General features: G+C 30.1%; 1 protein-coding gene and 1 pseudogene across 3 annotated transcripts in view; one reads left to right on the top strand and one right to left on the bottom strand.

Annotated features, from left to right (window-relative positions):
• LOC145242693 (alpha-2C adrenergic receptor-like) overlaps positions 1-13,462 on the bottom strand; it is a 1,432,939-nt gene that overhangs the window by 1,260,353 nt on the left and 159,124 nt on the right. The window lies entirely within an intron of this gene.
• On the top strand, positions 7,946-8,102 carry LOC145243227 (U2 spliceosomal RNA; annotated as a pseudogene).

The raw sequence follows: 13,462 nt of genomic DNA, 5'->3' as shown, positions 1-13,462 counted from the left end.
TCTCTGCCGCTTGCCTGTTTCCAACCTGACTACAACTTGGATGTCTTCAAGTCCAACATAAACAAACGCCTGACACCGCCCCTTAAGTAAAACACTCTATAAAACCTCCAATATTAATGATTGCTACAATACTATCTCATTGATTACTGTACACGCAATAACACTTATCCATGAGTGGCTTTGGGCCTTGATAAGTGGTGATGCCCATGTAAAAAATATATATAATGATTATTTTATCGATAAATTATTATATTATACTATAATTATATTTTATCGATACATTATTATATTACACTATAAATACTATTTTATCGATAAATTATTATATTACACTATTATTATTATTATTATTATTATTATTATTATTATTATTATTATTATTATTATTATTTTATCAGTAAATTATTATATTACATTATAATTATTATTTCATCCATAAAATATTATATTGCATTATAATTATTATTTTATCGATAAATTATTATATTACATAATAATTATTATTCTATCTATAAATTATTAAATTACACTATAATCATCAGTTTCTCGATAAATTATTGTATTACATTATAATTATAATTTTATCGATAAATTGTTATATTAAATTATAATTATTATTTAATCGAGAAATTATGACATTACATTATAATTATTATTTAATCTACAAATTATTATATTACATAATAATTATTATTTCATCGATAAATTATTATATGAAATTATAATTTTTATTTTCTCGATAAATTATTATATTAAATTATAATTATTATTTAATCGATAAATTATTATATTACACTATAATTATTATTTCATCGATAATTTATTATATTACATTATAATTATTGTATTATCGATAATTTATTATATTAAATTATAATTATTATTTCATCGAAAACTAATTATATTAAACTTAAATTATCCTTTTATCCATAATTTATTATAATAAATCATAATTATCATTTCATATATCAATTCTTATATTACATTATACTTATTGTTTTATCGTAAATTTATGATATTACACTCCAATTATTATTTTATTGAATCTTATATTATTATTATTATTATTATTATTATTATTATTATTATTATTATTATTATTATTATTATTATTATTATTATTTCATCGATAAGTTATTATATTACACCATAATTATTATTTTATCGATAATTTATAATATACCTCTATTTTTATAATTTTATCGATAAATTATGCTATTACTATATTATTATTATTATTTTATCGATAATTTATAATATTACACTATAATTACTAGTTTATCCATAATTTATTATATTACACCATAATTATTATTTTATCGATAATTTATTATATTAAACTATTATTTTGATTTCATCGATAATTTATTATATTGCACTATAATTACTAGTTTATCGATAATTTATTATATTAAACTATTATTTTGATTTCATCGATAATTTATTATATTACACTATAATTACTAGTTTATCGATAATTTATTATATTACATTATAATTATTATTTCATCGATAATTTATTATATTACATTATAATTATTATTTCATCGATAATTTATTATATTACATTATAATTATTATTTCATCGATAATTTATTTATATTACACTACTATTATTATTTTATCGATAAATTTTTGTATTACAATATTATTATATTTTTTGATAAATTATTATATTACTATATAATTATTATTTCATGGCTAATTTATTATATTAAACTATAAATATTATTTTATGAATAATTTATTATATTACACTATAATAATTATTTTATCCATAATTTTTTATATTACACTCTAATTATTATTTTATCGACAATTTATTTTATTACACTATAATTATTATTTTATCGACAATTTTTGCACACTAATTATTATTTTATCGATAATTTTTAATATTACACTCTAATTATTATTTATCGATAATATTGAAATATTGCACACTAATTTTTATCGGTAATTTATTTATATTACATTACTATTATTATTTTATCGATAAATTATTATATTACAATATCAATCTTATTTTTGGATAAATTAATTTCTTTCTATATAATTATTATTTTTTCGATTAGTTATAATATTCCATTATATATAATATATAATTATTATTTTTTCATCCATTACTATTCGTAAAAATTAAGTACGTTTCAAGTAAAGTATTAATATATATATATATATATATATATATATATATATATATATATATATATATTTATACATATATATATATATTTATACATATATATATATATATAATATGAAACTGAATGTGTGTGTGTGTGATCACGAATAGGCCCTATATGGTTGACTATTGTACAAAACTGATTACATATAATGATAAAAGATGTATCGAGACACAGGAATGGCTACGTTTGATCTGCCAGGACAGTGGTTCATTAAAAATGTGGTGTCTGCGTTCGCGCCTGGTCCATTAAGTATGGAAATTTAAAAAAATTATACAAAAACGTTTACAAGTGTTTTTGATATAGATGTACATAAGAATACTTTGATAAGTATGTTTTAACTTAATTAGGGGTGGTATAATAAAATTGTGGAGTCTGCGTTCGCACCTGGCCTCCATAGAATGGAAATAGGCACACACTTTAGTATACAATTTTCATATCTATCTGCGTAAGTATATTTGATAATTATGTTTCAGTTTGAAGAAATATGGTATAATAAAATTATGGGGTGTTCGTTCGCATGGAAATATGTCACAAAGTTTAACAAGTTTTTTTTTTAATATAGATCCACAGAATATTGTGATAAGTGTTTCAGTGTGAACAGGTATGGTATAATAAATTATGGGGTTTATCTATTTTATTTTTACTTTTATCATATTTTGCTTTGGTTTTGATACCCCCAAATTCGAAGCTATCTCTTTACAACCCTTCCTTTTCATAAGCTATCATACTTTCATAAATCAGAGTCAATTTTCTGTAGGCTGTTTTTGAACCCAGTCAACGACAGGTACTTTTGCTAGTATATTTATATAATTATTACTTATTTTAATGCCTACAGCCACTATTGTTTCAGGTTTGCGCAATCATTAGTGCGGGAAATGACAATTGCTACTGGTCGAGTGATTCGAACTCTGCCGCAAAACCATATTTGACTCTATTTGCAAGGAACATTATCTCAAGGCCAACATCACTATAAACGAGAATTTAAGATAAATTGACATTTATAAAGCTAAATGTAGGAAAAACCTTATAAATACAATCTTCAGTTATCAAACGGCCGGAAATCACAATTTTGCACTAGGACAACCGACCACCTTTACTTCTCGTTCAGTGCTCAACGTAAAAACCTCAAGGGGCGAAATAATTATAAATAATTATTTATATACTAATTTGCCTTCTTTGGACGTGGTGAGTCCAAGTGCTTCCACTGCACTGACTGGGCTTTGGTCTCTGGATCATAGTGATGGACCCAGGTTTCGTCCTGTGTAATCAATCTTTTGGAAAACATTGACTCATCTTCTTGGCACACCTCCAAATTCATCCTCGAGCACTCGACGCGATCTCGCTTTTTTTCTTTTTTTTTTACACAGTGATCACCACTTATCAAGGCCAGGAAGCAACTCAGAGATAAGGGTTATTTCTGGAATGGTGTGAGCATCCTGGGAATCAATCTGGCAGATACCTTTATGCAAATGGCCATGAATGAGAGTTTCCACTTACTCTGAACTAATATTGATATCTTGGGCTATTTGGCAAAGAGATATGCGCCGATCTTCCAAAATGGCAGCCTCAACTTGACGGACAGATGCCTCATCAATGGCAGAAGAGGGACGACCAGGTCTGGGAGCTGTTTCCACAGACTTTCGGCCATGTTTGAATTCACGATGCCACCATTTTACAAGGTCATATGACGGGGCATTATCACCAGAGGTTTCTTTCATTTCATCAAAAGTCTCCTGTGGTGTGCGTCCTTTCAAATACAAAAACCGGATCACTACTCGACATTCAACAGGTTCCATTTCACACCTGACTCAGTTCAAACACCTGTAAAACAGAAACCACAATTAGTTCAGAGCTGTAATTTGCCACATAACCCGTAGAGATATAAATAATTGCACATGCAAAATTTCAGCTAGATCATACAACTGAAAGTAGGTCAGGGGCATTACTTATTGCACACAACTTGTATATAGACTTTCCCATCGATTTCAACGTGTGAGGTTCCAACCACAAATATGTTGTCCGGAAATCAACACATATGATTTATTTATAGTGGTAAAGGCTTAGAACCAACAAAATGTTTTTGCATTACTGCTAATATTTGCCGGTACAAATGACTGTCATAAGACAGAGCACGCAAAAGACTGCAGTATTCAAAATTCTCCTTCTACTAGAAACAATTCTTAAGGCAGACAGGCGGTACAAATTTCCCAGTGAATTAATGCGCCCAACGTGGAAATTGTTTCGATTCGGTGTAGTGCATACAACGCCTAGCCTTCTCAAATGATTCTGGTACTGGTCTTGCAAATCGTTACCTAACTTTATATATATATATATATATATATATATATATATATATATATATATATATATATATATATATATATATATATATATATATATATATTGTACGAAAATCTTTTTGAAATGTGAACTATGTTTTTGTCAGCGTCGTGATGATCACTTGTACAGCCCGAGGCAAATCTCCAAACGGAAGTCGAATAGTTTCGCTTAAAAAATAGATCAAAGAGATTATTAAGATAAAAAGCAACGATTTAATCGTTTATTTTTACAAGTTAAAATACTTATACACATTTGCCCCAGGCAAGACATGAATTAATCGGTTTCTTAACAATCCAGACCAACATATTAATATATATATATATATATATATATATATATAGATAGATAGATAGATATAGATATATAGATATATATATATATATATATATAAATAAATATATATATAAATACATATATAAATAACTACTTCATTTACTCATATAAATTAATAGACGAAAGTATAAATTTATGCGTCAACTTATTTACTTCAACAGTGCTCAATACGTAGGTAGAGCTTGTTAATAAGTCATAAAATATATATGACGATTAAGTTACATTGAGTATTCTGCGTTTCATCCACTCTAGGATTCTTCTAAACGCGAAATATTCAGTGTAGCTTAATCGCCATATATATGCTATAACTTACTATATATATATATATATATATATATATATATATATATATATATATATATATATATATATGTATTGGGGTTTTAGATATGTATGGTTAGGTGTCCTTCCTCTTATCTATTTGCCTTTCTGGTACCTAAAGTACTTAAGCTTTCATGCATTTTTATTCTCATAACATTTATATGCTAGTTTACATGTCGCAGAATGAATCTTGTAATCCTAAACTTACTTATTAATAGTTTTTCTTTTTCTATTTTATTATGTAATTCATCAAAAATAATTTTTCATATATTAGAAAAAAATAGTAACCGTATTATTTTACATATTTTTTATTGGGGAAGTGGTATTATCCACTGGGGAGCCATGTATTAAACAGCTGTCCTGTTTTTAAATCTCCGAAACAGCTACATGGTAAGCAGCTGATGATCCCCGTTTTCTATTTACAAAATTTTAGTTAAGGTTTTCTCTTTTCATCCTTATGTAGTTGCATTCGGTTTTAAAATTGAATACTTTTGCGAAATCGGCTTATCCAAATTCTAAGTCTATTTTAATTTAACAATTTTAGTAAAGGCTTTCTTCTTCATCCTTATATAAATGACTTCTCTTCTGTCATTATAAACATTTTAAAAGTCGGATTATGTAGGTGCTAAGTCTGCGATAGGTTAAAGTTAATATTTTTTTCTATTCGAGAATTTAAACTGCATTCTTTATTTTTATTTTTGCATTTTTTTATTCAAAGCTTCTTTAGACTATATATATATATTTATATATATATATATATATTCATATATATATATATATAGTTATATATATACTAGCTGTACCGGGTACGTATTCCGTGGCTCAGTTTGTTTAAATGTAACACATTCCTCAAGAAAAATTTATTTACTTTTATTATTTTTGCAATTTTTTTTATCAATAAAAGTTGTTTTCATTTCCTCGCCAAAAAAGATTTATTTTTTTACTATAAATTGTTAGGGGAAAGGTGTTTTTTTTTCAAGAAAACTTTCATTTTATTTTTTAAAAAATTGTGCAGTAAACGTTTCTTTTTGGAAAACGGACTTTTTATTATAAAAAGAACAGATAAACGCTTTATAGTAACACTGCTAATAGTTAGGTAAAAGTAGAGAAAAGTTTGATTTTTTCAAGAAAATGTACAAACTATTTTTTGTCAGCAGATGTTAAGAAAATAAACAAAATAAATACTCCCATCATTAATGAATTAATTACAAAAAAAATAGCTAAAATGTTGATTTAGTGTTTCAACATTTGAACAACGCTCGGTTGAATCCGGTGATTGCCAGTCGAACCCTAACCCTAACCATAATTGGAATCGAGGGGGGTCAAATTCTGCATGAGTACCATTCTTTTTAATTTCGTGTTGTGTTCAATTTTTTGAGTGGGCTATCAGCGATTGCAAATTAACAAATTTAACCAAAATGCAAACAATTCAACAGTTACATAATTTTAATAAGTGCTCAGCTACGTGTGTCAGAAACCGACCTTACGAATGCGTGAAAAAATATTGAATAATTCGACCTCCTATATTTCGAAGCTTATAATTACTGGAAAAAATGTAATCTAAACCCTATTTTTTTTTTCAATTAAAGTAGCAAACACCAAATTAAAAAAAAAACGCAGGGTTAATGGCAAATTATGCAATATTTGTTTTTTTTTAATCGGTTTTTTTTTAAAAAGATTTAAAGAAAAAAAAGAAATTTAACTTACGTCGATTATAAAAAAATCGATATAAATTCCAAAAAATCACTTCCCTATAAAAACTACTAATCAATGTGCAGCTTCATTCTTCATTGTTAAGAATTATCCATATTTATATTTTAAAATCCATTTATTTTTTAAATAAAAAAAAATTAAACGCCCATTTGAAAAAGGCGCCATGACCGAAGAACTTTACGTTTTTATCGAAAACCGGAAGTAGTTTTTTTATTGTTTTGAACCACGGATCGACGGAATGAAGTAAAAACCACACGTTCGCGTTAGTCATCTGTCGTTGAAGAAATATGTGTTCCCATGGTTTAAAAATAATTAAATTTTACTTATAAGATTTTGCATTTAAAAAGAAAAAGACATTCGAGGATTTTTTTCTTTTCTTTTCTCAAAGAAATAAATAAATTTTTGATTTATTATATTTTCATTCTTTTCTGTTGTCTTCATCGTCCATTACAGACATGGGCTTCCAATAAAAAATCAATGTGGTTAAAAAAAAAAAGGTTTTACACTTTGGACTTTACAGGTAAATTTCCAAAAACACTTCTTTTTTGTTTTAATTTACAATATATTATTTACTGATCTTTTATCTTAAATTTGTGATATATAAGACTTTGGCACATAAATTAATTATTGAAATTTACATAGACATTTAAAAATGGTGGGGGGGTGAATTATATATAAGTCACTCCGTCAGTCGGTCGGTCAGGCGGGCTGTCCGTAACACTTTTGCGCTTGGCCTTTTTGGTTAAGATCAAAGGTCTGTTGTTAATAGATGCTGTTCTTAGCTTTTCTAATTTGCTCGGTGGGGGAGCAAATAAATACAGCTTTTCTTGGCGTTCGGGCCAGGATCAAAGTGTAGTATCTGCAAGCAAAGACCATATGTGGGGGCGACCCCACATATAAGACCTTGGTCAATGTAGGGGCAACTCTTCATACCAATTGTCAATATCCAGCTCCCCTACTCCCCGGGGAGCTGGTCCCCATTTCCCCTTAACTCCTCACATTAAAAATCGGCCTTGTGCCTAATTTGCTCCGTGGGGAAGCAAATAAATACCCTTTTCTGGGCGTTTTGGCTCAGATCAAAGTGTAGTATCTGTTCTTACTACATGCTGTACTTATTTTTGTAACTTTGTGATATAAAGTGGGGATCACTTTTCTGTATTGATTTAATGTAAAATGATCACCCACTTTACAACCAGTCAATTTCAAAGCCATTCAAGTCATTCTTCAGATCATTAAGTTGTTTTTGAATGATTCAAGTTATTTATTAAACATTCAAGTCATTCTTAAGGTCATTCAATTCATCTTTAAGTTCATTAATGTCATTTACTTTTTATTTATTTAAGCCATTTCAGCCCATGATTCGGTCATTTTAGTTTATCTTTAAGAATTTCATGTCAATCCTACATTCACGCATTCATTCATTACACGAGAGCTCGCGACTGATGGCTATCGACCTTTGAAAAGACAAACTTTAAAAATAATTAATGTGTATTGGGTTAAATATTCTATAATAATAAATTCGAATTCTCCAGTAATCACAACATAATAACGATATTTTACGATGGAACAATGATGGGCGGCCTGTTAGTATATATATATATATATATATATATATATATATATATATATATATAGTGAATTGTCGAGCGATATATATATATATATATATATATATCGCTCGAGAATTCACTAAAAATAGCTCGATGCAGTATCCATTAATTTACGCCAACCATCTCTGTGTAAAGAAAGAGATTAAACCAACAATTTGGAACTCCTGGGATTCGTTGGGATTGCTCCAATTCCTCCATACTATTTTTTTTAACCTCGCTATTAATTTATTGTCTTTTGACCACGTTAATCTTGAAAAGAGTTGGCTGAAAGACGTCTCGATAGGTGTTTTTTATGCCCTACCACATTATTTACCACGTTTCTCTAATTTATCGTTGTTAAACATACAATTAGAGCTTAAGAGAAATATGTTTTAGAAGTGGATTTTGGTTTTCTTTTTGAAATTTTCTTCTTTAATACTTTCTGTTTCAACTACAACAAAAAAACTAAGCCCTCAACAATTAAAAATGACGCTACGTTCGGTGCTATTCAAATGTTTTATAAAGTTATGTACCCATAAACATCCTCCTCTCTCTCTCTTTCTTTCGATATATATATATATATATATATATATATATATATATATATATATATATATACATATATGTGCGTGTGTGGGTTTGTATGTGAAGGGTGCGAGTTCCGTTATAGAAGCGTTAATTTAATTTGAATAAAATAAAATACGCATCAAGTGCGCTTGAAACAGATCAAAACGGAATATTACGAATATAAACAAATATTTTACTTGTTTGAAAATTTTTAAGCAAGTAAAATATTTAATTTTGAATATTGCGTTGTGATTTGACTTTCAAGCGGACCTGATGCGTATTTTATATATATATATATATATATATGTATATATATATATATATATATATATATATATATATATATATATATATATATATATATATATATATATATATATATATATATATCAGTGTTGGTTTTACACAACGGTGATTCTAGTGTTTTTGACTCCGCGAGAGTAGAATCGTGTTTCATTGCGACTAAATAGGAATGCTAACTGTTTAGCAAATTAGCCACGACCGCATCTCTTTAATTGTGGATCGCCAGCGGATGCAGTAAATTAGAGGTTGTCGGAGAATGGCTTAATTTCGACTGTTTAAGAAATGCTAGGTTATGCTACCCTCCCCCCCTCATCTCATGTCACATCCTCGGTAATGCACCTGGCGACCCTCGCTTCTCCCTTATCCTCTCCTTTCTCTTTTCGCTTTCTTTGACTCTCCTAACGTTTTGTTCCAGTTTTTGGCAGATTTTCCATCATCTTTCATGCCAGCCTCTATTTTACCTCGCTCAAGAACAACGCTCTCTCCCGCGCACCTTCCTATACCCTTTTCCGTAACCGCTAGCGTCATCTATTCGCCCCTCTCACGCTTTACTCCGCCGTGCCATCATACAATCGCAAATCTGCCTCTTCGTTTTACGATAAACGAAAATTTGTGGCTTGTCAATTCTTGTCGATGTCGATGTGGATTATAAACTTCGCTGCCGGGAGTCAACAGATCAAGCGAGTAAAGTGTGAACGGGAGTATGGAACGAGATCTTCGAACATTTGCAGAACAGCGAGTTTAAAAAAAAGAAGCACTGAAAGATGTGTGCAGGAATGACGGTTACTATAAAAACAAATCAACACAAATATTAAAAAAATCTGACACTTATATCTAATTAATAAATGAGATTTCTCCACTAAAAACACATTTGTACGTCAACATTAATACTCACAATATATAAAATGTAATAGGATAATAAATTTATAATTAATCCGTAATTTTGGTATTTATACAAAACTAGCTCGCAGCTCGGCGTTGCCCGGTCTTACAATACGCTTAAACATGATATATTTTTTTTTATTTATTCATATTGCGTATGCATTATTATAGAATCAATCCTCTGTTTAATATTATATATTACAAGAAATTATTTGCCCGGTTGACTAATTTTCAAAAGGGGGGGGAGAAATAATAATGTTAATGTCGTTCAAATTCCGTCTGTGTTTGTTTGCAATGTCACTTCAACTGGTATTTGTACCTGACGATAAATCCCCTGGAGAAGCAACTTGTGATTAATGTTTAGTTTTAAAACGTGCTACCGAAGAAATAATTTGCAGCGATTTTAAATGATACTTTATCTTTTGTCCTAAATTTAACTTGATAAAAAAATAAAATAAGATGTTAAGTTACACCAGGGAGTGAATAAGACATCACTCGACTGGTAGTCTAATACTCTATAACTAAACTAAACATAAGTTGGAAAAATTACATTGACAACATTGCCAGAACCGCTGCGAGGAAGGTGGGTTCTCTCTACCATGCTAGAAAGCTATTAACGCCCGAAAGTATCCTATACCTCTATAAGGCCACCATTCGCCCATGTATGGAGTATTGTTGTCATATTTGGGCTGGTGCATCTGCCACAAGTCTCTCGCTTCTAGACAAGGTTCAAAAGAAAGTCGCCAATCTGATAGGTCCTGAACTGTCAGCTAAACTTCAGCCTCTGTCCCATCGACGAAATGTTGCATTCCTCTGCCAGTTCTACAAGTACTTTAACGGAGAATGCTCTGACGAACTGCAAGCCCCCTCGACGTGAATACCCCCGACAAACCTGACAAGCAGCAATATCCCACCCCTTCACGGAAGATGTAAGCGTGCCTTTTACTCCAATAGTTTCTTACACAGACTTGGAATTCCCTTCCGGGTCCCTGCTTCCCCAACTGTACAGACATGCAGAAGTTCAAGTGTGACGTGAACCGACACGTAGTGTAGGAGGGGCAAGGAAGTCAGACCACTAGAGTTGATTGATAAAATAAAGAATTTACTTGATACGTACCGTAGTGTGTCTATAGAGACAGCAAGCACAGAGTTTATGTCTGTATGGGAACTTTACACAATTTTCCCCGAAGAACTGAAAATGCAGAAGATTTGGGCGAATTTCCCCGCAAGGGTGGTCAGAGAAGATCACAGACTATTTGACTATGATGAACATAAAGACAACCCCTCAACCTTCCTATAGTCTAGATCTTGCTCCCTGTAGTTTTTGGTTGTTCTCCAAACTCTAGGAAAACCTTAGAGGTTGTCGTTATGAAACAACTAAAGAGATGAAAGCTGTAACGCAAGAAGACTTCCATGGGTTCTTCATGAGGTTGTTAAAACGGTACCACAAGTGCATTGCGTCCAGCGGATATTATTTCAAAGGGAGACTAGGTTTTCATATGTGTACTGTCAATGAAATTGCATATATAAAATACGTCTGGAAACTTATTACAAGCACATCGTACTTTATATTCTGATATAAAATTCATCAAAGCGCATTTATATATTAAATTGTGGAGTTCTGGAGCTTATGAAAAAAAATAATAAAGGAGGGAAACATTAGCCTTCGGCATCATTTTGTGACTATCTCTCTCTCTCTCTCTCGCGCTCTCTCTCCCTATATATATATACACAGTCACACACACACACACACATATATATATATAATATATATATATATATATATATATATATATATATATATAACATGTGTAAAATAGTGTATCCAATGGTCTGTCAGTCATGTTGAAGTATAAATGATATGTTTCCTGCTTCTCTGCAACTTGCATAAATTTAAATGTGATAAAAATAGTAGTGATGGGACGATGAAATATGTTTTCTGTATCCTATACAATTATCGATTCCGTACTAAATTCCCGATTCCGATAGAATTTACAATGCTTAGTGGAATGTGTTCTGATGAAAGCGTGACACTTGTGCCCCTTCAACGTTTTTTTTTTTTTTTGAAATCACGGCTCTATACTAATATATACGTAATCTAGACGAATTAAAATATCATATTTAAGTGGGTTTCCTCTATCGTGCTAAAGGAATAGTTACGCCTGAGAGTATCCTGTACCTCTACAAGGCCACTATTCACCCATGCATGTAATATTGTTACCACATCTGGGTTGGCGCATCTAATACTAGCCCCTCCCCCTTGGACAGCGTCCCAAAAAAAGTGTTCAATCTAATAGGTCCCATCGCCGTAATGTTGCTTCTCTGTGTCTGCTTTGCAAGTATATGATTTGAATGTGATCTAATGAACTCGTTGCACTTGTGCCTTGTCGACGTACATATCGCTTGCATAATTGCTTAGCAACAAAATTACACCCCTTCACTGTGTAGGTTTTTTTAATTCCAGAAACTTTCTATTCTAATAGTTTCTTCCCTCGACAGCTAGATTTTGAAATTCCATTCCCGCTACCTGCTTCCCTGATTGTACTGCTATGCAGACGTTCAAACGTTACGTAAACCAACATCTCGTTAGTATTTCCTAGGCATGGTTCTAAATAGTAGCTGCTTAAGTTGAAGTAGCGATATGCTTTGTTATGGGCGAACCTGAGTAAATTAAAAAACAAAACAACTGGCGCTTCCAATTTCAATTCTTTATAAATTTCTACACATTTAACCATGAAATAGTTATTTTGTCCTGAATACCTTAAAACCACAACGTAAATGTGCATATTTTTTCTCAAAAGGAAAAAAAAACACACTTGTGATCTTTAAGTTTTATTTTATCATTATAAGTTTTTTTTATTGCAAGTTGTAACCAATAAATATTTAATATTTCATTATAACTACCATCAGTGATAAATTTTTGAAAAATATAATAAAATAAAAAAAATAATTAAAGGAATCATTTTTGGCATCGGAAAAAAGGCACATATTTTTCGATTTCGATACCGATTCCCGATTCCGATTCCCTATTTCGATTCCTTTTACTCGTACTAACACTAGTAAATAGATACCTTTCTCCTCAATGCCCCGCAGTCACCTTTTATACACAGCTTCGAATAGTATCCCCTTAAATTCGAGATGACAGTACTCCTTGTGTTATTGTGAAAAAAAAGACAAAGATAAGTTTCCTAAGATATATATTTTTGTTGATCTGTCACATTTAAG

Source organism: Euprymna scolopes, chromosome 21 (genome assembly GCF_053919585.1).
Source record: "Euprymna scolopes isolate OS-2025 chromosome 21, ASM5391958v1, whole genome shotgun sequence".
In the NCBI taxonomy this organism is placed as follows: Eukaryota; Metazoa; Mollusca; class Cephalopoda; order Sepiida; family Sepiolidae; genus Euprymna; species Euprymna scolopes.
Note: the sequence above shows the minus strand (reverse complement) of the source record. Positions and strands in the feature narration are given on the sequence as shown.